Source organism: Rhinolophus sinicus, chromosome 14, assembly GCF_057876585.1.
Source record: "Rhinolophus sinicus isolate RSI-liver-muscle chromosome 14, RSI-T2T, whole genome shotgun sequence".
Taxonomy (NCBI): Eukaryota; Metazoa; Chordata; class Mammalia; order Chiroptera; family Rhinolophidae; genus Rhinolophus; species Rhinolophus sinicus.
The window spans coordinates 134,048,883-134,074,151 of record NC_142514.1 but is presented as its reverse complement, the minus strand read 5'-3'; the positions used below and the strand labels follow the sequence as shown (position 1 = coordinate 134,074,151).

The following is a 25,269-nucleotide window of genomic DNA, read 5'->3' as shown; positions in this document are numbered from 1 at the left end:
GGGGAGGCGGGGTCAAAGCAACTGCCCAATTATTTTTCTTTAAAAGTTAAGTTAAATCCTTTTGTGTTTGCTTAACTTGTCAGTAGAATTTACACTGTGGGAAGCCTTTCACCATTGCTTAATCTGTACTGACATCTGGTGGCCCAGATTACTCAAGTAGTTGGAGAAACCACTCACATCATCATTATGCATCTTTTGACACTCCTTAGTGGATAGCCATCCTTATGTGGTCTCCATTAAGAATGAATTAACCCTTTGATGGATTCTAAAGCCAAGCGTGCACGTGTGATATGGGAGAGAATGGAGACACAGCAAAACTAAACTTATAAAAACTATGATAATGCATTATTCTGGGATTAAAGTGAAATCTAACTTTGTGATTCTTTCCCATTTTTCAAAATGATTTGTTTTTGTACATTACTTTGAACTAAATTATTAAATTGAAAAAAATATTTGTTGAATGTCTAATCAGCAAACACTATGAATACTTTCCTTCTTTGAATTAAAATTAATTTATTCAAAAAATACTTTATTATTTACTATTGACCACATCATTACAAAAATTTACCTATAAATAGATTTGATCATCCTGATTTTATCAGTGGACAGCTCAATATGTGATCTTAATAGTGACTTCCAGATTTCCTGGTGTCCCAGTAAATCTTTAAGATTCTCAAGCACGTTTATCTGTTTTTGCAACCCTTGGTTATCAAACATATATCTGGGCATTTAACAATGAACCAGGAATATCTGACAATCAAATGCCTGCTGATGACTGACATATTTTACATTTCTCATAAATTAGTTGATAACTAATAGAATAATGAAGTTATATATTTTCCCACTATTCTTATTTCCAGTAAATTGGTATTCTTTTCATCTAGTTACGCAAATCAAGAACCTAGGAGACATCCTGACTCCTGTTCTTCCTATACCATGAAATCCAGTGCATCACCAATTTCATTTTACTTCCTGAACAGATTGCAAACCTGTTGAAATCTCTCCACTCATCAAAACCTCATGCCAATCCCTGTTACCTCTCAATAAGACTACCAACAGAATTGACTAATCTTGCATTTACTTTATCCTTTCCCCAATCCCCTCCACACTGTAGCCAGAGCATCTTTTCTAAACAAAATCTTGCTAAGTCATCTTAAAATCCTCCACTGTCTTCTCATTGCTTTAATGAAAAGGTAAAAGTCCTTAACCATGTACAGTCTTCCTGAGTCTTATACTTTAGCCTTAACTCCAAGTGGGCCTGCTTTGAACACCTTATTTAACTTATTAATAAATTATTTAATCTATGCTCTTTCAGGTCCCACAAACTTTGTAAATGCTGTTTCCTCTTCTGGAAGTATTTTCCTCATCCCCCTTTACCTAGGAAACTTCTATTCATTTACAGATGTTCCTTGTCTTACGGTGGGGTTATGTCCCAATAAACCCATTGTAACTTGAAAATACCAAGTCAAAATGAAATTCATACACATAACCTACCTTAAACATGCTCGGAACATTTACATTAGCTTACAGTTGGGCAAAATCATCTCACTGCTGCTGCCCAGCATCATGAGAGAGTATCAGATTGCATATTGCTAGCCTGTAGTAAGATCAAAATTCAAAATTTGAAGTATGGTTTCTACTGAATGTGTATCACCTTCATGCCATCATAAAGTTGAAAAATTGTAAGTCAAACCATCATTAAGTTGGGGACCAGCTGTTTACATTTAGAAATTATTTCTTCATAAATACATAAGCTGATGTTTCTGTCCACATTAACCCCTCGATATACCAGCATGTATCTTTCTTTTCATACTTATCACAACTATAATTTCATACTTCTTTGATAATTTAATATCTGCCTTCCCTCCTGGATCATAAGCTCCATAAGGAACAAAAATGCTTCTGCTTCTGCTAATCATTATATCGTTAGCACCTAGACCAAGATGCGGTATATGCATTACAGTTAGTTGTTCATTAAATTAACAGAATCTGAAAGACACTTCTCTCTCTCTCTCTCTCTCTCTCTCTCTCTCTCTCTCTCTCTCTCTCGATTTCTATATATAGTTGTTACAATTTCATATACATATACACACACATACATATATATGTATGTGTATGTAACAGAATGCATGTTGGCTTGCAACACACTGTGTTCAAATCTTGGCACCATTGCTTTCTAGTTCTATAGAACTAGAAATACTTCAATAAGCCTTTATCATCTCATCTGAAAATGGGTTTTATAATGTTTACCTCAAAGGGCTATTGTGCGATAAAATTAAATAATAGATTAATGGATGTGAAGTCCTTACTTAGCACAATATCAGTCACATAATAAATGATATTATTATTATTTCACATCTAAAAGCAAAATGTCTCAAGCTATAGAAGAGTATATGCCAATATCATTGCCTTTGATTTTCTAGGAGAGTGTAAGCAGGGCCCTAACTGAGCATATCTGCAAAACTCTACATTACACAGCAATTTCATCTGAGGAGATAGGAAGGATGGAAGAAAGATGGTGTTAAAAATGGTGACCAGGAATTTTACCCGAGAAGTAGTGTGTAAGAAGAGGGAGGTGCGATAAGCAGGTGAATTATCATTTAATACACATTCAGGTACAAAGACACACTTGTGTGTTTGTGTGTATATGTTTGCCTCTGTATGTATGTGTTCATTTTTAATAAACATGAAGGCTTTAAGAGATATTACCTCTAGAAAAAGTATTTGCTAAGAAAGAACAGATGGTGTGCTTGTGAGGCTGGAAGGCTTCAGGATACTGAAGACCACTGTAAGAAGAATATTCTGGAGAGGCCCACTAAGAAAGTGGTAAGAGAGGTTCCCAAACCAGGGGTAGATGATAAGGGAGCAAGCTACACGCTTCGGTTTGAACCATAAGGGTGGAGACCTGGGTCAAGAAAATCCCTACCTGTTTTCTAATGATTCCTTATTTGTACATAGACATATGTAGACAAAAGAACTACCTAGTCACTTCTGGGAATTTATCTTAAGGAAATGAAAACACTAACTTGAAAAGATATGTGCACTCCCATGTTCATTGCAGTATTATTTACAATAGCCAGGGCAGGGAAACAAAATAAGTGCCCATCTATGAATGTATGGAGAAAATGTTACCATATTTTGCAGCGTACAATGTGCTCCCGTGCATAATGTGCACCCATGTTTTTGGCCCAAACTTTCAGGTAAATAATCTTTCATTTTAACTTTTTTAATTCAAAATTTTATTTGTTTATATTTAGGTACTTGTTTTTTTTTGTATTATAAAGAACTTTCAGCATTTACTTTTTAAGATATTATGGTACAAGTAATTTTATTTAACAAATAATTACAACACACAAGAACAGATACAAGGTACAAGAAATTTTATGTACCGGTAACAAATTTATGATACTTACGCACCATAGAAGGCCAAGAACCCTTTGATGTTGCAAGTTCATTGTAAATTCAACAAAACCAATTATATATTCCAAGATATTATTTTGCATACGGATATCGTTATTGATTTCTAGAGTTACACTTTTAACTCTCAAGCATGAATAAAAGTTAAAAACATTTATATAGATATGGAATTAGTACTACCCTTGTATAATGTGCATTCTTATTTTTCCCTCACAAATTTGGACAAAAAAGTGTGCGTTATACATGGCAAAATAAGGTTTATATATTATCTATCTATCTATCTATCTATCTATCTATCTATCTATCTATCTATATATTTAGATAGTAAATATTATATTATAAATTATATTATAGTGCTATAAAAAAGAAAGAAATCCTGCCATTTACGACAGCATGGATGAAACTCAAAAGCATTATGCTAAGTGAAATAAGTCAGACAGAGAAAGGAAAATCCTGTATGATCTCACTTATATGTGGAACCAAAACTAACAACAACAAAAAAACCTCAGAAATACAGAGCATAGATTGGTGGTTACCAGAGGCTGGATTTGGGAGTGGGCAAAATGTGTGAAGGTCAAAAGGTACAAACTTCCAGTTATAAAATAAGTACGTTGTGGGGATATAATGCACAACACAATGACTATAGCTAATAATGCTGTACTGTATATTTGAAAGTTGCTAAGAGAGTAGATTTTAAAAGTTCTCATCACCAGAAAAATAAATTTGTAACTCTGTGTGGTGATGGGTGTTAACTAAACTTATTGTGGTAATCAGTTTGTAATATATCTACATACCAAATCATTATGCTGTATATTGGAAGCTAATAGTATATGTCAACTATAGCTCAATTTTTAAAAAGCACTACCTTATGCATAATTCATATTTCTAGTTTTCCTTTGAGATTGTTTTTCTTGTCTTCAGCACTGTCTGATAAAGAACATAGTTTAAAGGAATACATAATTGGATTATTTAGAAATGCATAGCAAAGATATGAAAAGGCAAGATCTAGGATACATATTTTTTTTAAAAATGCTTAGTATAAGAACTATAACCATTTGTGATAAATATATTTATGTTTCTCCCTAAATACTTCTTTCCACCTTCCATTTCTGACGGATTATTCCTGGTATGTGTCAAAAGCATATTATGAAAGCAGAAGTGGAGAAAACCTGGGCAAGCCCCAAAGATATACCAGAGGAGAGAGGACACAGCACAGTAACTTGACAATTAACAAATAGCTGTGGTTTTTACTTAATAGGGCACAATAAAAACACATGTTCAAATTGTAACCTTTACCAAGTGAAATAGATTCTCTAGGGTATGAAGCTAGGATGTGTGTGCTTTGAAGAAGTTCCCCAGTGATTTTGAAGAGCAGCCTTGATTAAGAACTCAAAAGTATAGACCAGAAGCAGTGAGTCTAGGGAGAATTGTTTCAGTTTATTCATGTAGTTTATTCAGTCCTTTCCAAAAACACTATGGAGTTTCAGTTCTCCTTATTTTTTTTCTTGAGGTTCCCTCAGTCTTTTATTTTTCTCTTATCAGGACTTTAAGTTATCCTTCTACGTAAAATTTTCCTATATTCCTCAATAAGAATGAATTTTCACCTTCCTTCATGTTTCCATGGCTCGCTCGCGCTCGCGCTCGCGCTCTCTCTCTCTCTCTCTCTCTCTCTCTCTTTTAAATTTCATTACTACAGTCATTTTGCTCAAACTCACAGTAATTACATGTGTGTACGCAATTAAGTTATATGCTCTCTTTGGGTAAATATCTTATTCAGGTTTTTACTACATCAGGTCCCTTGCACAGTTGTTGGGCATAGAAAGTGCTCAATTAATGTTATTTGGAAGGAAGGAAGGAAGGAAGGAAGGAAGGAAGGAAGGAAGGAAGGAAGGAAGGAAGGAAGGGAGAAAAAATTAATTAATGAGTGACTTTCCCAATTTTAAATTTATATTTAAGAACGTATAGCACATGAATCTAGATGTTAGACTCTGGTGTCAGAATGCCTAGGGGCTCATGCCAGGTAGGCCATTTAGCGCCCACCTCAGTGCCCCAGTTCTCTTATCTGGACAATAAAGATAATAATAATACCTTCTCTTATCTGGACAATAAAGATAATAATAATACCTAACTAACAGGACTGTTGCAAATATTAAATGTTAGCATATATAAAATGCATACAGGGACACTTCGCACGTAGAAAGTGTTCAGTAAATGTCGGTTACATCAATGGGACCACCAGACAGTGTCCTCTTTCATAATCAAAACAGTTGGAGAGTGTTTACTGTGTCTCTTTTTCCCCCTCAATTTAAATTGCATTATAATAAAGTAAAATCTCATACAGAATTGATACACTCTCTTCTGAAGGAGTCCCATCACTTGCTAGACATACAGTAATCTTAAGAAACTCTGTGAAGCATTATCATAGCTAATATTTATTAAGCAATCAGTCTGAAATATACAGCATACGGAAGACAGAGAGACTGCTTCAATTTCAAAGAGACAAGTCTAATGTTTTCCTTTGTCTGCCTTGGCATTTTAATCAAGCAGTCCAGTGACAGTCCAGTGACCATTTTCAGAATCCACACAGCTTCTGTGACTGACAAAACTCCCTCACATGCCCCATCTGAAGCAATTTGATGGGAGGCTGGATGTAATAGGAAAAGCCTGAGTCTCATGACGATGCTCCCGGGTTTGAGGTCAAAATCTAAAGGTGGCCTTATGACTTTGGGCAAGATATTTAACCAACCTGGGCTCCAGTTATTTTATCTTTAAAACTGGAATTAAAATATATTCATGGCAGATACTAAATGTCATGGTTATTATTTTTTCAGCCAGTTAAAAATGATTTTGAAATACCATTATGTTTCTAAGATCCAATGTTCTGGGAACTCATCCTAGGTTACCAGAATTACTTAAATATTTGCATGGGGAATTAAAGTTGCTCAGAGTCACAGAATTTCACACATTAGTCACAGGAATTATTGGCAGCCACACAAAAACCAACTTCAAAGCCCTTTGCATTAATAGCATGGAGTTTGGTTATGGGGTGAGACTGATGTATCTCTCATCCATAATAAATGACCTGTGGGGCAAAGAAGAATAATCATCCTTGCAGTCACTGGCTTTGTGAGGTTCCTCACCTTTCTGCTCGAGAGATTTCTTTACCAATGCATATTTAGAAGTGAGAACTATAAAGAAAATGAAAGCACAAACATTTATCTCAAGAGTTTCATTTTCTAAGAAATAGCAGGTGTGTCATATGATTTCTCAGTGGGGCAAAGACTCCTCTAAAGCTTCTCCTGGTGCTCATGGAGATGGATGGTGTGAGGTATGTAGTGTGGAATGGATATTCCATTTAGAGCCACTGGTTCCAGGTAGTAAAGACAGTCAAAGTGCTATGAACAAAACAGAAGACAAACCTCCCATGGGAGACAGTATTAAAAATTGACATCAAATCACTCTAGATAGATTACCTTTAAATCACATTATTGAAAACCCAACAATAATGGCCTTTGTCTGAATCATGTATCTCTCTCTGCCCTCCAGGCCTCCACCCCACTCTGATACATACACATCCACACATTCATAAAACCCACAAACAAAATTTAGCACACTGCTGCTGCTTATTTATTTATTGTTGCTATTAAACCAGCCTAGCATACAAACATCTGAAAAGGACAATTAATGTACGTAAAGGTGTCTCAAGTGCAAAATGTTTTGTAATCATTATGTAACAAAGAAAACATCCTTCTACATAAATGCAGTAATGGTTTTCAAACATATTTTACCTGTGGATTTTTTTCAAATATATATATATTTTTTAATTTATCTTACTCATGCAGTGTTTTTTTTTTTTTTTAATTTATTTTTTAAATTTATTGGGGTGACAATTGTTAGTAAAATTACATAGATTTCAGGTGTACAATTCTGTATTACATCATCTATAAATCCCATTGTGTGTTCACCACCCAGAGTCAGTTCTCCTTCCATCACCATATATTTCATCCCGCTTACCCTCACCTCCCACCCCCCACCCCCTTACCCTCTGGTAACCACTAAACTATCAAATAATAATTTTAATAAGCACCATTCCCTGAACATTTAACCACTTACTAGGGTGTTATTCTAATTCCTTTCCATTTACAAACTTATTTTACCATCAGAATTTTATGAAATTGTACTATTATTGGTCTTTTTTTATTATTATAGATGAAGAAACAGAGGATGAGAAATGAAGTAATCCAGAGTTAAATAGCTGGTGAATACGGAAAGTAAGGTTTTTAACCAGATAGTCTGTTTCTGGGGCCTTCACTCTTAAAATTACCCAACACATAAAAAAGATGTAAGCAGAGAGGCTCTGGTAAGCTTACTCATTCAACAAATAGTTGGTACCTTCTATGAGTCACACTGCATGTTCATCATTAGAAGTAGAGCCAGGAATATGTCCTTGTTCATACGAAGTATGCATTATATCGGGGAAACAGACAATAAGACTAACAATACACAGACAAAAAAACAAATACACAACATTTATGATAATCAGCTCTAGATTCCAATGCCTGACATGTTCCTTCTACACTCGGTGATTCCCCAACATAACATATGCCCTTACCATTCACCAAATTGTTCAGTTCCCAAACATTGGAATCATTGTATGACTCAAATACAACCAAAAATTCTGTCAGATCTAACTTCCAAAACATACTTCCAATCCAACTCTTGCTAAGTGCCTCTACAATACCATCCGCTACCAACCACACCATCTCTTACCTAGCTGGCGGCTCTGACCTACCCACTGCTCTCCCTACTCCTCTACCCCTCTTCTCTCCAACATGTCTCGCCTCACCTAATGGAACACTAATTCCTGCCATGTCTACTTTCTGAATCATTCTCAATCTGCATCTTCATTGTTACCGTCTTAACCCAGGCACATCTTTGACTCCATCAGTGCTAAGTCATTGACTGTGGATGACTGAGGAGTCCCAGCGATATAAGAGGTCTCTGGAGATACATGCACATAAAACCTTCTGTAGTTTCTATAAAACAAATACAACTCCCACCAAGTAAGAATAAGAAAAACATTAAATTGTAAAATGTAATGGTTTTCCAACTTAAAAAATTAGGAGCCGCTGACTTAGACGTCTTGACCAATGGCCCTCGCTCTTTCATACATTATATAAGTTGTTCACTCCCAAAAGAGTTCTCTTAGATATATATATACTTGATTATGTCACTTCCATGTTGACATTGATGTCTTCCTAAAATGCACAGAAAAACACCTTATCTGCTTCGTCTGTTGCATAATGTGCTTTGGGAACTCTTTTACACCAGGCTCTCACTCTTGCACCCTGTGCACCTTCCGTACTATACCTGCTTATTTGTTGTTAATTAGATATAAAAAAGTAATCTTCATAAATGTAAGTTTTAATTCATTTTTGTTCCTGTTTTGGCTCCAATATCTTTTTTGTTCTTTTAACTTTTAGACAAAATATGTTAAGACCAAGTTCAATTGCTACTTCTGTAGAGACTTTCAAATTCTTCTGTGAAGAATATGTTATTCCTTTTATCAGATATGCTTATGTCCTACTTATGAAGTAGTAACTAAGTTAAATATCATAATTATCTTTCCCTTGATAGGATGACCTAAGAGCAGAAACTCATAAAGTCTAAAGTATCACCAGACCCCAGCATATATTATAGGGCACAGTAAGCAGGGACACATTTGGTACATAATAGCTTTATTCATATTATTTAAATTCAAACTATAAAGTATGTGAATTGTGTACTTTCCAATATCAAATATTTACAAATATCAAACATTTACTAATATGGATACCTTAAATTCCTTTATTTATAATATACTTAATTAGGATAAAAAGCCTATAATGTTGCCTTCCTGCCTTAAGCTCACCCTTCTCCAATTTAGTGTCTACTTTATAGTAAGAGAGCTATTTCCAAAATCAGATGATTATGTCCTTTCCTCACATTATAAACCCATGCATATCCCCGATAAAGTCCAAACTCCTTTCCATGTTTTGCCAGATCCTTCCTTCCTGGATCCTACTCATCTTCAGTCTTGTCTCTCTCTCTCTTCACTCTCAATTCTATTTATTCCAAACCCCCCAAATGCCATTCTGTGCTCCAGGCATGTAAACCTCCAACTTTGTTTCAGTTTCCGTTTTATCACACACCTAAGGGAATGCTGCTTATTCTATGGCCCCATTTTTGCATCCTTCCCTTATTGTCTCCCTTGTAACTCCTTGGTGTCCTTTAGGAATAGGACTTGACTCAAATGTCAACTAGTCCAACACATTTCTGATCAACTCTACACCCTTTCCTGCGGCAACACTGGGTAGCTGTCCTTCCTCTCTCTCCCACCGTACCCTGCTCTTGCCTCTATCATAGCACTTACCAGGGTTTATTTTTACTTCTTGTTTACTTGTCTGCATACCTCACTGAACTTCAGAGTGTTTGAGTTCTTGAACCATCTTATTCATCATAGTGTCTTCAGAAGCTTGGACAGTCCTTGAAAGATAGTAGATATTAAGTAAATATTTTTTGAGTAGATGAATGCAAATTATTTAGACCTTGGACTCAGCAAAAATCTCAAGAGCAATGTGGGATCTTAGAAAAAATAAATCTCAAGCTGGTTTCAAGGATTGTAAGTGAGTAAGATTCTAAGCCAAAAGTGAAGCTGAGCTTTTGGCTAATGGGGTTTTACTCAGAGAAAAAGGGATACTCATGGCAAACTAGACCTTGAGAAACCAAATCTGGTTTAGTAAGTCCTAATCATTTCAGAATGAATAACTGCTGTCCCCGGAAAAGCTCTGTAGGTAGGTGCTGGTTTCTTTTATAACAAATAAATGAGAGAAGACAGATCTGCAAGGCAGGAGACAAAGATTATATGTCTGAATTGGGTATGTGAACTTGAAGAAGTAATTTCTCCTCTGTTGCCTGTTTAACCATAAAAATAAGAGAAAAAGTTAAAATGTTCTTCAGGATCCCTGATGATTGATTTCTGTTTAATGAGTTTAGAAGACAGTCTGTCCTCTACTACTTACTATTGCAAAATCTCCCTAACGGTGTGCCATTTTCTGCTTCTGTCATTTCATCTCCATCTCTGACTAACCCTCTTGTCTCACTCTTATTAGGACTCTTGTTATTACATTGGGCTCATCCAGATAATACAGAATAACCTCTTCTTCTCAAGAGCCTTAACTTAATCACATTTTACAAAATCCCTTTTAGCATGTGAGGCAACATATTCACAAGTTTTGGGAATCAGGATATAGGCAGCTTGTCGGAGAAGGGTGGGCATTATCCAGCCTACTGTATAAGTCAATCCTTATAGAAATTAAAAGACATGTCCAAAGCTACATAGATGGTTACGATAAAGTCTGGGTGTCAGCTCCAGGCAGGACTGTCTCATTCCAAAATGTGTGCTCTTATCTGTTTTGTCTATGATATGTGGACATTGCTTCATGGTACACTCTATGATGCTATAAAAATATAGAAAATGCAGTGGAGATTTACTCTATTGTTAGTCTCAAAAATAGTTTGTTTGGTCCTGCCTGAAGCCTTTTCTCAGCCATAAACTGCACAACAGTTAATGTGTTGCTTGGAAAAGTGCATCTGTGCGCTTCCTCCAGGCAGTCTTAAGACACTCATGTCCTTATGATTTACATTGTATACAAATCTTGACACCCAGTTAGTTTCCTGTTGGCAAAATGACTTCACTATATACATCATTCTTATCTTAAATGTTTGTGAAATTCAGTCAGTCAACAAGCATTTATCGAGTGCCTAAAAAAAGGATTTCACATAAATCAATGTGCTATAAGTCAACAAGATAATCACTCAAGTGTCAACAATAAAAGTGGCGTTCCTCAAATGAAAGTTTTTCAGAAACATGTGCAGACTGTGAAAAAACACAATGCAAGAACAATGTGACCTCAACGCAAAATTATCCTTAATGATAAAGCCTTAGCAGATACCTAAATGCTTCTATGTCTCTGTCTGCTTATCTACCTACCTACCTATCATTCTCTAATACGCGAGCGCGCGCGCACACACACACACACACACACACACACACCGCGTACGTTTCTAAGTAAAATATTTTCAGTGCATCAAGACATTCATTTTTTTTTTTTTTTTTTTTGATGGAACACCAGCACATTGATATGACCACAGCAAGTAACTCATAAAAAAAAAAAAAAAATTGCTCAACTAGGAGGTACTATGATTTGGACAGAGTGCACAAAAAGGCACTCTGACATTAGTTAGGCAGAAGCCAGAATGCTGATTTATATGCAGCTCCCGGAATGTATTATATATACTCTTATTCCAGGGCCCTTTAATATGATATTCATTTGACTGGAATGCTCTCTCCAACCTCTTCACTGACTTAATTCATTCCAACACGTCAAGTGTCACTTTCTCCAAGGCACTTCTCATTCACATACAATGAATTAGATACCCTATTTACATACTTTCATAGCACTTACTACATGTCTCTATGGTGACACAGATTAGCATTTAAATTAGCTGGCTATTGATCTGTGTTGTCTACTGTACCATGATCTCCATGAAGACAGGGCTGTATCATGGCAGTGTCCAGCCTTGAGCCCAGCTCATAGTAGAAAGGAATGCTATGGGAGCTAGAAGTTGAAAAGTCAAATCATATAAAAAGGCATTTGAAAACTGAGTTTTCTGCAATGCCGGTGCTCTCAATGCAAGTACTATTCAGCACCGTATCCCTGGTTTCCCCAGTTGATGAGACCCCTTCACTGTGACTCAAATTAGTTCAGAATGTGGGAATCAATGTTTCCCTTAAATGGAAGCACATATAGATTATATGTATAATTCTCCATGGAGAGTAATGAAAACACCAATTATGTAAGCATCATGGCCCAGTAAGAAATTCAGCTTCCCAAATCAGTAAGATTCTATTATGTGTGGACAGTGTCACTGGAAGATGCATGCTAGCCCTCACACTTTAGGGATTTGGGGGCCAAGGGGATCCACACTGAAATAGGCTACATCTGTTCCAGTTCTGGATGGCCAAACTCACTATAATAACATTCTCTACCCTTGATTAAATAAATTGAGAATTTAATCTTCCACCTTGTGGTGTGTGTGTGTGTGTGTGTGTGTGTGTGTGTGTGTGTGTGTGGTCTCTATCTGTCAAACTTCAAATGACACAGAAAGTCAGAAAAAGCTTTATAAAGGAAATTATATTTAAACATGAATTATATAGAAGGCTGGAATTTTGTCCTGGGCAGGCGTAGGTATAAGATCCTTGAAAGCAGAGGGAAAATGTACAGAGTGGTATTCAGGAAGAGAGAAAAAGAATAGCTGGAGCATAAAATGAAATTGGACTGGTAGGTGGAGAATGTTGGAAGATAAGATTGGAGTTCAACCTTGACACTGAGGGCCTTGACAGCCAAGTTAAAGAGTAAATGTTAGCAGGAAACTATATAAAATTAGTGTTTTAAACAGGGCATTTATTTAGTAAGTTAATTAGTATTTAAATGCCATTTCGGTATAATGCTGTTTTGTTGATCTTCCAAGCCTCTTTAGTTTAACTACTCCTCGCTGTTCATCTTGCCCAGAACACTGTCCTCTGATGTTGAAATGTACATGAGAAATTTCACAATAATATGAAATCATTCAAGGCCAGGCTAAGATGCAACCTCATTAATGAAACAATTCAAAGTCCTCACTCATTAAATACCTCCTAGTATTCTATTTCAAGTTTTTGAAATGTATTATGCTTTATATTATAGTTTTGTTTATATCTGTCTCTCCTACTAGAAGGCAAACCCTGTAAGCATAGAAGAAGTGTCTGATTTCCAACAACAGCAACAATGAAAATAAAAATTGCTAATAACTACACAAAGCTTATTGTGTAAAACGCACATCACTAAGCTCATTAAAATAATTCACTCATTCAGTACTTTGAGATAATGAAAATGTGACATAGAGAGGCACAAGGTCATTTACTTTGTATGAGACAAAATTTTCAACCCCAAATTCCAGATCCAGAGTCCTTGATCTTAAACATAAGCAATACTGTTCCTTTACCAAAATCAAGCATGACGTTTTGTGTAAGTTATAATTAAATAATAACAACAACATTCTCTGTTTACCCACAGTCTTAACCTCAAACATATAATTGACTAATTTATTAAATCAACAACTATTTATTAATGTATGTTATAGTCTGAGTACTTCGTTTGCTCAGGATTCAGTAGTAAACCAGAGTCTCTATCCTCCTAAACCTCACAGCCTTGGAACATTACACAGCTACAAAATGTTACTTACAAATAAACCTTTACTAATTTACAGTAGGTATCAACATCCAAATTGTGTCTTCAGTCATAATTTTAATGACAAATATAAATCTTAAACAGTGTTATTTTACGGAATTCATATATCCTTCTGGACTTTGTATTGGTATGTGGCATTATCAAGGAAACAAATTTCAATAAGAGTCATATGGTTGGGAAATTTTAACAAATTACGTTAGACAAATGATTTTCTTGTTCAACAAGGTTTATATATCAGAAAGAATATTCAAACCAGTTAGAAATTCTTACATTACAAGAGGAAATAATCTTAGACCCAGGAGCAAGCCTTTGATACAACAATTCTTGACATCTGATTCATTATGTTATAACTGTTTGGGAAATAGTTGCTTACCTATAAAAGTTAAATGTACTCTTTCATCCATATGAAGTATTTGAATCATAAATATCAGTTAGTTTCTCGTGTTTCCAATTCAGTACCACAAATGAACCATTACTTTTCTCCTGATTTAACATATAGATTTATATATTCCTTATGAATTCCTTAATGTAGTAGTAAATGAAATACAGAAATACTGGTACTAAAAATGGTTGTCCTTATGAGAGGTGAATGGTGAAGGAATTAAAACCCAAAGCTGCTTCTTTGGACCCATTAAATGGCTGTACAATTTCACCAATATGGACATTTAACAACTAGTTCTTCCCATGCTAAATTTCAAGAGGTCCTTTATAGCATTTTTCTGCAGTCTCCTATATTAGGGTTATCTGTAATATGACTGCCAATCAGAGAGTGCCTAGTTAAGGTAACAAACACATGCGTAAAAAATTTTCAAGAAAGATGTCTCATCATATCTCATATGCTTCATTTTAAAATAACATAATATATTAAACAACCAAACATATCATCAGATGCTCTGACTTTCTATTTTATAGATAGCATATTCACATAAAATTAGTTCTGTTACTCTTTCACTTTAAAACTGCTGTTATCTTCTACTCATTGATTTAATTTCTTTTTTTTCCCCTTTAATTCGTTCTATTTATTTCTAGATTTTCATGGGATATTAAAAAAACAAACAAACAACTCAGAACTATTTTATTTTAGCATGTTCTCAACTTATACTTAGAATATAGATTATAATTGCTCAACACTACCATATTTGCCTGTGATATCAGATAGCATTGTCTCACTTGCAAAATGAATATTTAAAAGAGAAATGCTATAGGAACAAACCGAGTTTATTATCATATAGTAGCAAAGAGTAAGTTCTATGGAATGAGTATCTATATCAACTCCTATAATAAGATTTTCTCTTTTAATCCCCAAAAAGATTAAAAATATATTGCCAAGATATCTAAAAGAAAAACATCATATGTAGACATCCATATAAATTCCAATTTCTAAGTCAAAATTAAAATGTATATGTATTGTACTTCCAATGAGTCTCCCATGGTATCTGGCATTATTCAATGAAGTAATTGAGATGCAAACACCAACAGTTCCTCTTGAGTAAGCCATCTAATTTATTACACACTTAAGTCAAGAACAAAATTCCTCCTGTTGTATTGCTTCTCAGCTAAGTTACACAGATACATAAGGAGCATAGATCCACAGAACATCTGAATTATTTATTAGGAAAGAAACTAGACTTCCATTGGTTTATGATAAAATTTGTGACTTTGTAATTATGGTTATTTCACCTTGAATGCTACATGAATAACAACAACAACAAAAATGCTACCTGCCAATAAAATTATGAAGCCAACTTTCAAAATCACTTAGTTCAAAATTAACTCCCAGATTAAATTAAACTCGATTATTAAATGTGCATGCTATGATACTGGGAAACCTAATATTTTGACAAAAGTTAATTACTTTGGTGAATAAAAGAAACTAAATACTCCACCCTATTCAAATCCTAGAACAAGAATGACTCATTCATTTCCATATTTCTAAGGCATATATGAGAATGAATTTCACAGATGGTCCATATTTTTTCATCGAGTGCTAAGAATTTAAAATATATAAAATCTAAGCAAATTAAATTGTTCATAGAAATTAACAATCCATAGTTTCTCTCACATTAGTTTCTCTACTTTTCTTTCCTTTATTCATATGGACCCTTGTTTTCCTTTAAAATATAATTCAAGACAACACAAACATCACACATTCTCCAAGTCATTTAATTCACTTATCTTTTGCCATTTTGCAAATTGAGCTATTTCACCTTTCATGTCATAAAGTGAGAGAATGAAAGATAAAATATTCTAGCTACTTTATCTGCAGGAAGAGAATAGAATATTCCAACCCCCATAAGTCACAGTTTTAGTTTCTAGATTTGAAAACCACCATACCAGAATATCTGCTTTTTAAAACTGCATGATATTAAGAAATGCGGTGTCACTCACCAGTCAGTTTACATTTTGGCACCGATCTCTGAACAAAATCGACACTGAAATAAAAAAAAAATAATAATAATAATTAAATTATAGAAGAAAAACTATAAAAATTGAGTTTTTATAGTAAATATAGAAATCAAACTGTTGAAACTACATGAACATAGCTACAATTTAAATGTATGGGATTTAGCCAAAATGCACTTCAATGACAATAATGAGTATCGATTCTCCATAGACAGGTAAATCTGTACAAACTGATCCTAAAACTTTATGGCAGGGAAGTAAATTCAGTAAATTCTTCAAAGGCATCAACTAGGGTTAAAATACATCTAGGATAAAAATGGTTCCAGTTGGAGTTTACACCTACTTAGTTGTCTAAACAGATGTGATAAAAAAAAAATAGAGATGCCATATTGTAGCCTCTATTATAACATGGGGATTGACAAACTTCTTTAAAGAGACAGCAAATATTTTAGGCTTTACAGACATGCAATCCCTTTCTCAACTACTGAACTCTATGTACACAAAGAGGTATGTCTGTGCTCCAATTAAACTTTATTGACATAATCAGCCAGCTGGCAAGGATTGTGTCCCCCAGAACAGTTTGATAACTCCTGATTAACACACAGAGTTCCAACTCAGAAATATCAATCCTAACATGCGGCAGACAATGAAATACAGAAAATCACAGGGACTGAATAATTAGTGCCCTTTAGCTTCAGAATGAGCTATGTGATTTCAAACCACCCTTTAAAAACCTGTGGCATTCTTAGCCCCAGAAATATGATATATGAGACTCAAAGAGAGTAATTATTTGTAATACTTACTAAAAAATATTAAATAGTAAAAATATATCACACATATAAAGTTGATACCTAAATAGGTGATAATACATAGGAAATTTCATATTTTTAAAAGAATGAAGATGACTATTTGTTGATGTTTATTTATGTTTCTTTAAAAAAATTATGCTAAATGACAGCAAGATACCTGGGACCTTACTTTTACTCATAGATCAGCGAGTTCAAACCCTAAATGAGGAAGACCAATAGATTGTAATCAGCTAGAAAGATTCATCAGGCCAGCTTTATAATCCTTGGAAAATTGCTTGAAAAGATGAGTTTAGAAAGTATTGTTCCAGAGAAGGGACTGATGTAGGTCTGGAAGGCAGCGGTAAGAGGCTCTCTCGAACAGTCTCATTATTTGATCATCAGTTAACAAATATATAATGTTGCTAGAAACAAGGAGACCGACTGAATTGCCAACACACTCAGCTATTCAGTCAGAAACTAATTTTTATTCTTTTTGGCAATATGGGATCAACTAAAAACTTGGAAACAGATTATGCAGAAAAAAAACAATTATATTTGTGACAGAAGGGGTTGGTAACGAGAATTCTTGCCATTGTTTCATTGTTAAAACTGTTACTTATTTTTAAATTTTTGAAAGTGTCTCTGTGTGGTAGACCTAAAAAGGAATTTCAAAATTTAGTAAACACCTACCCAGATCCCTACACCTGTACACCCATGCCATGAGGGCATTTTCCGTTTTGAATGACTGGCTTGTCCCAGTAACTTTATCCTAGACTCAAAGAATGCCTCTACTTGTCAGAGCAAATAAGGATAAAGGAAGCACCTTTAACAAATATAAATAATGAATTTCTTGTTCTCTTCATTCATGTGATTCCCAGTTATGGGTTCAGTGTGTCCCCTCAAAATCCATATGTTGGAATACCTCAGAATGTATTTGGAGATAAGGCCTCTATAGAAGTAATTAAGGTTAAGTGAGGTTATTAGAGTGGGCCCTTTTCCAATATGACTGGTGTCCTTATAAGAAGAAAAAAATCAGAAACAGACATGAGCACACACAAAGGAAAACCATATGAAGACACTACTGCCATCTACAACCCAAGGAGAGAGGTCTCAGAAGAAGTCACCCCGCCAACAACTTGACCTCAGACTTCTTGCCCAAGAACTGTGAGGAAACAAATTTCTGTTGTTTAAAGCCAACCAATCTGTGGTACTTTGTTATGGCAGCCTTAGCAAACTAATATACTCCTTCACTCCCATGCCCACACATAATACGAATCAAGGAATGGCAGCAGCAAAACAGACTTTCCCTGCTCCCTGAAATCTAGCTAAAAGCCAACCTATCCCCACCCCCACCCAACCTCCACCAACTACAGTGACTGCTAGCAATTAGAGAAGTGATTCTGTCACATGCTTAGAGTGAAGCAAGAATAAACGGCTGCAGGTGGAGAGGGGAAGGAGGATAGCTCATTGTGAATGGCAGTTCTCCATTTTAAGAAAAGCTATAAATGGATCCAGAAAATGTAGTTTGAATCCATGTGGTCAGAAACTATACATTGTCCCTTTTTTTGGTACACTCCCAGTTCTTGGCTACACTCCAGAGGCCAGATGTTGCAATCCAAATTAACCATGAAACTGTCAAAAATGAAAGTTATTTCCTAAGACCTTGACAATCTGCTCATCATTTCAGAGAAAATTAAGGCTGTTAAATATTAATTTTCTCAGTCACAAAAGTAATGATTTGTAGATCTTGCATTCATTACAAAATAACATTGGTGTTTGTTTAAAGATTATACACTGTGGAAACCCACCTCAGTGGGTAGTTCATTCATTCATTCAACAAATGTTTATAGATTGCCTGCTATGTTCCAGACATGTTTCTTGCTGCTTAGAACACAGCACTGGACACACAGACTGAACCTGCCTCTTTGAGTTTATATTTTAATACTGGGTGATGGGCAATGAACAATAATCATAATAGGTAATTAATTATATTACATAATATATGGGATCTCTGGTCCCAGTCCCCGCACAAGAACACAGGATATGGTGAGGCCAAAAAAGAACACCAATGGAGCCACAGATAGGGGAGTCATACCACTATAGTCACGCTGGCGGCTGGGTTGGAGACACAGGAAGCAGGAGCCACACAATCCGCAATCTGCTGTCCACTTATCTGCCAACCAACCAACAACCAAGCCCCTAGTGTAGCCATGGCAGTTATATCAGTGACTAATGGCTAACCGGTAACAGCTGATGGCCAACTAGTCACAGTTGATGGCCAACTAGTCACAGTTGATGGCCATCTACTACCCAACCTAGCACCTTTCCAGATGAGACCGAGAGCCTGGAAACTGCTCTCTGGGACTCTATCCCCACAATATAAGATTTAAAGTGTTAGGCAGAAAAGAAAAATGTATAGCAGGGTAAGGTGATTGCAGATTGCAGGATAGAAGTTGACATGGAGAATGGAAGGAGGCAGTTTGTGATTTTAAATTGGGTGTTCAAGACAGGCTCACTGACATTGGGGCAAACAACTGAAAGAGATAAGGGAGGTAAACAGAAGGTTATTTCTGTAAAGACTGCTCCAGAGAGGGGATTCTACTACAAAGGCAGGTTTTTTAGGACTGACGACTGCCTGACTTTTTGAGAGAAAAAAACACACACAAAAAAACACAACAACTAGTGTGATTGGGGTAGAGTGGATGTAAGAGAAAGTAGTTGGAGATGGAGCCAAATAAGGGTGTGTGTGGTGGTGTGGGGGGGAGGGGGGAAGGGCAGGTTAGGAGGGCCTTGCCCTTGCAGGCCATTGAAAAGAAATTGGATTTTACTTCAAGTACAATGGGGAGCCACTGCAGGATTTTGAGCAAACATCAATCCTTATTAAAAGGGTCATTCTGGCTGCTCTATTAAGCATAGATTCCGTTTCAAGCAAGGTGTAATCAGGGAGATGAGTAAGAAGGTTATTGCAGTAATCCTGGTGAAAGATGGTGGTGGCTAGGACCATGGTAGTAGTGATGGAAATGGTGAGAAGCAACTGATCACTGATGTATCTTACATATTTTAGAGACCTGAAAATATCCTAGCATAGTAGATATGGATGCTGAAAGAACGAGGAGAAAGGTTAGGTTAGTATGTGAATTCTTTCAATGGCGTTTCTGTTTTATATAACAGATGTATGTATGGCATGATAGAAAATGAGCTTTGAAAAAGGCAAATCCGGGGTTGATTTCTGGCCCTACTATGCAGTAGGCATTTCCTTTGACAAAGCAGTACTGTGGTTAAGAGCTCAGGTCTGAAGTCTTGTGATGCTTCATGTGAATGCTGGCTTTTTCCTTTTCTGAGTAACTGAGCAATTTATTTTGACCCTCTAACCTTCAGGATCCTCATTACATAATTGGGATTAAAAAAAAGCATAATTACCACAGATAAAGATGTGGGGGAGGGAAAAAGAAAGAATGATATCTGTTAAGACCTATTAAATAGCATCAGCTCAGTGCCAACGAATAGCAGGTGTGGTAGATTGAATTAAGGGCTCCACTTCTCCCTTCCTCCCTGTAGCTAAGCCCTTTGCTATGCAGTTTTGCAGTGGTTCCTTCTAAAGAGTAGGAGTATATCCCAAAAACTTGGGCTGAGCTCTGTAACTTACTTTGGTCCGTAGAATAAGGTAGAAATGACAGTGTGATGATTCCAAGCCTAGTCCTCATGAGGCCTTGGGTATTTCTGCTTTTCCATCCGTGCATCTGTCCTGGCCCTGGATTGCCCAGAAGATGAGAGCTGCGTGCGGGAGAGCCCCTTCCTCTGACCCGCCCACCTGTACCCGGAAGTACATCAGCCTGGCTACCTCACCCGGAAGTAAAGCTGCCCAGCTGAGCCTAGAGGGTCCTCACCCAGCTGGGAGACATGTGAGTGAGAATAAACGGTGTTTTCTTTTCAGTCACTGAGTTTGGGGATGCTTTGTGGTACAGCAATTGCTCAATGACACAGTAGGCATTAACTATCCCTAGTGTATTTCCTTAGGATATAAATTAAAACACAACAAAACAAAAACAAATAACTTTACCAACCCACCCCCTCAAACAAACAAACCTATGTCAACTGAATCACTTCCCTTTGCTTTATAGCTTTTGATGCTTTACTACTGAAAATACATTGGGAGGTAAAGACACAGGTCAAATTCTACAAAACAGAACGCCAAATTTTACATTAAGCCATCCCAAGAATCACTTAGCCTCCCCCCCCTGAAGTTACAGAGTGCCTTAGAGAGTTTGGTTAAGTGTTAGAAAGCTGTAAATGGGATTGCAAGCCAGAGCCAGTGAGTTTGAGCAATACACTTGACTATATTAGAGCACTCTCTCTTAGTCATTTTAAACATAATGGGGAAATGGGATGCTTTAAGTTAATTCTTTCTAAATGAAATATCCCTTTAAAAAAGATAAAAGATTTGTGTGTGTGTGTGTGTGTGTGTGTGTGTGTGTGTGTGTGTAGGGGTGTTATATTGCTGTCACTGAGGCTACTACAATATTTTAAATAATTGTTAAGTGACATGTACATCTATCTTCATTATTTGTGTACATTTCTTTACTAGTTAAAATATACTTGTAACCCCAAAGTCAACATTTGTGACTTTTTTGCAGTCATTTGTAGACATATGAAGAATGGCAAAAATTTTGAGTCACCTAGCCTGCATGTTGGTTCCCAGCTGTGGTGCAACGAGGTGAAGCTCTGCCTTCTTTCTCAGAGCTCATACTGGAAACAAATGTGTCCTTTTATGGTCTATTCAGTACCATGTTTTTTCTCATTTGTGTGCTGTTCATTGGTGATTTCACTATTTATGATGGCCCCCAAGTGTAGTGCTAAAGTGCTGTGAAGTGTTCTATGCACTAGAAGGCTGTGACATGCTTTATGGAGAAAATATTATTAGGTTCGTGCAAAACTAATTACAGTTTTTGCAATTATTTTTAACCTGTTAAACCACAATGACTTTTGCACCACCTATAATATATGTGTTTGACAAGCTTTGCTCAGGTATGATGTTTAGTGCTGTTGGCTGTGGTTTCAATGTTAATGAATCAACACTATATACTAAATAAGACGTCTTCACATATAACACAAGGTTGTGTACGGATAGGTTGACTACAGTGTGACCAGAAAGTCAAAAGAACTTAATCCTGTATCTCACCTAGGAACAGTGGTTAGTATTTGCTAGTTTAGAATTTGTGGCAACTTTATAGAACTACCACAAATAATGGGAACTGACTGTGTGTATTTATGTGTATACATATATCCGTGTATCTCTCTATAACATACATCTCCCTTACTGTTGTTTTACCTATATCCCCCAATAGTTCCAATCACCAAACAATTCTTTACAGAAATAAGCCACTGTTTGTGCTAAGGCCAACCTACGATCTTTCATGAGAAGATGATGATGGACAATATTCCTAATTGTGTTAGTCATTCCAGGCCTTTATCTTTTTAGACTTCTTAGATTGTAACATTTAAACGATTGAGATTGTTACTATGAGATTCAGTAGAGGAAAAAAACAAAAACAAAAAGAAAAAAAAACAAAACAAAAAAAACAAGAAGACTGAAGGAATAGCCTGCCCCAAACTCATAAAACAGCCTTTTAAAAATAATATTTCTATGTCAAACATCTGACTAAAATGAGGATTATGGAAATAGTTAATGAGAAGTATCAGGAGCAACTGTTTACCCCTAAAATAGCCATTTCCTCACCAAATTTCCCTTTCATTTTTGAACTCATAGTATCTTCTGGATATCTCATTATTGTATTTAAACTCCACTGAAATGATCATTTTATCTTTCTTTTGCCTTTGACCTTTCCTCAACTCCTAGCCCAGTGTCTGCCACGTAAGTTCAGGCACATAGTGCACTATAATTATGGACCATTTAGTGATGTCACACTACACTGGGGCTTCACATGAATTTTATATGTGTGTACATGTGTGTGCATAATTTATAATATTTAAAATGTTGTGTTTATCTCAGTACAAAGTACCCCAAACCAAATATTTTGCCTCACACTCCCTAGGAATTTCTTTTTTAAAATGTTGAATCTTCACCTCAGTTTAAGCTAAGACCAGCTGTTGGAGAAGGTTCTCAAGAGAACACGAGTTCCTAGTGAGCTGGGTCTGGACAATTGGAGGCTCCTTATCCCCATCTCCATCCTTGGAATGTACATTTTGCCCACTGTTCCCACAACCAGAGGCATTTCAAAGAGACAACCTCGAAAAAGTAATGTGTCGGTGAGACTATCTAGACTGTACATGTTATTAAACCCTGTTAAGGCCTCTATATAAACTTTTAAGATTCTGGTGGGAGAGTACAGAGATCTACTTGTCTTTTCACCTTCAAGGACAAGCCTCAGTATGTAAGTTACTGTGCTTATTAAAACTGCCACTTACAAATGTGAAGTGGTTTGTCTCTTTCTTTTGTATCTCCTTGTCTGTCATGTTTGGGAGCCAGTTTGCAAACCAATACCAGTGTAATGGAAAGAGCATGATCTTTGGTTAAATAGGTGTTCACATTCTTGTTCTGCCACTTTCTGACTGTGGAATGTCCAAAATACTACAAAACTTTTCTAATCTTCAGTTTCTTTATATGTAAAATAGGTAGTAGAATAAAACCACTCATTAGCTAGCTCTAACGATTGCACTAGATCTTACATGTGAAAATGCCTGGCACATAGTATCCACTTCATACATGTTAGTTTTTTTTTCCCCTCTAAAATCTCACTTATGTGCATATCTTCAAATAGTTAAATGATAAGTGTGCTTCTCATAGAGATTATTGTTTTACTTTTCAGAAATCCAGGACTCTGGATGCAGCTGGAGGGCTGTGTATTAACAAAAAATGTCTCTGCTATAGGCAATAATTTTAATGTTAATTAACTCCATCTGGAAGGAAAAGCAGGTGTTGAAATTGATCACTTAAGTACAGAAAGCAAAGGCTGTTTACTAAATTCTCCCTAAATTAATTTGGCTGAGCTTGTGGTTAAATTGCTTTCAAGTCATTTTTCTATAAATGCCTTATACCAAATGCTGGAATTGGAAAAAGAAGTAGACCAAGCAGATTTTAATGAAATGTAACAAATGGGACTGAAAGGTCACATAAAAATAAAAATTACATTTTAAAAATGAAAAAAAAAAAAAAATGCAACAGTTAGTCTTGCTTCAAGAGCAGGTGGGATTTGAGCAAACACCTAAGGCATTTCTCACGTGTTGTTCACAAATCACCTGAATCAAATTAAAGTGGGAGTGCTAGAAAAGGTAGTCCTGGGCTCTCTGCCAAACTTAGAGTCCGATGTGCCAGCAAGGCCTAGGAATCTGCAACCATTTAGGTGATTTTTATTCTTACTCAAATGTAAGAGACATTGACCTAAGGATGGAGAAACACCAAATCACACGCTAGTAATACAGGGCCCTAGAAAGATGATACACTAGGATAATGGTTGTCTCAGAAGGGCAAAGATAACAGAGTAGCTTAGAAAATATCATTAACAATCTGGATGCCAAAAATCAAATCTGTATTTACCATTTAGGAAAATACTGATATAATGATTGTGTTCATTTAATCTTTTTGCCTTCTGTCATTACTTAACTTTTCCATCAAAAGCCCATATTCCTTCAACTTCTTTCCAAGGCCTTCCACGATCTGATTTGATTTGTCCATTTCACTCTACAATGTGGTCTCCAAACCAGCAGCATCAGCATCTCCCAGACTTACAGATCAGAAACTCTAGGGTTGGAGCCCAGCAATCTGTTTTAACAAGGCCTCCAGGTGATTCTGAGTCACACTCAAGTTTGGAAACTATGCATCCTTCATGGCTTGTCATGACTCATCAGGCTTGAGTCAAATGCTATGAACAAGGCATTAGGAATAAGACCGCAATGTAGAAAACCTAACTGGGTCTCCTATTTCCCTGTTAGATAGCAAAGAGATTGCTAGAATCTTCTAATGTATCCAACTGTCGAGGAACCAACACTTACTGAGTATTTACTACATGTCAGTTACTCTTCTGAGTGCTTTACATTTATTACGTAATTAATCCTTGCTACAACCTAAGGTTACATGTTTGATGATTATCATCATTTTATTTGATATTGAAGCACAGCGAGGCTAAGCAACAATGCCAAAGCCACATAGCAGGTAAGGGATGGAACCGGAAATTGAACTCAGACAGTGTCTTTAGAGCTCATGTTCTTCACCGTTCTACAAACTGCTTTCATGAAATGTTAGCGATTCTCAAAAACCACCTGAAGAATTCTTAGCCTTGAGCAAGACAAACACAATGTCCAAACTTAGCAAA

At 36.1% G+C, this 25,269-nt stretch overlaps 1 protein-coding gene across 1 annotated transcript in view; it reads right to left on the bottom strand.

Annotated features, from left to right (window-relative positions):
* TENM4 (teneurin transmembrane protein 4) overlaps positions 1-25,269 on the bottom strand; it is a 2,724,551-nt gene that overhangs the window by 2,356,139 nt on the left and 343,143 nt on the right. The window contains exon 4 of the mRNA XM_074335694.2: positions 16,137-16,180. The gene's annotated coding sequence lies outside the window, so the exon portion shown is untranslated. The remainder of the gene's footprint in view (positions 1-16,136; positions 16,181-25,269) is intronic.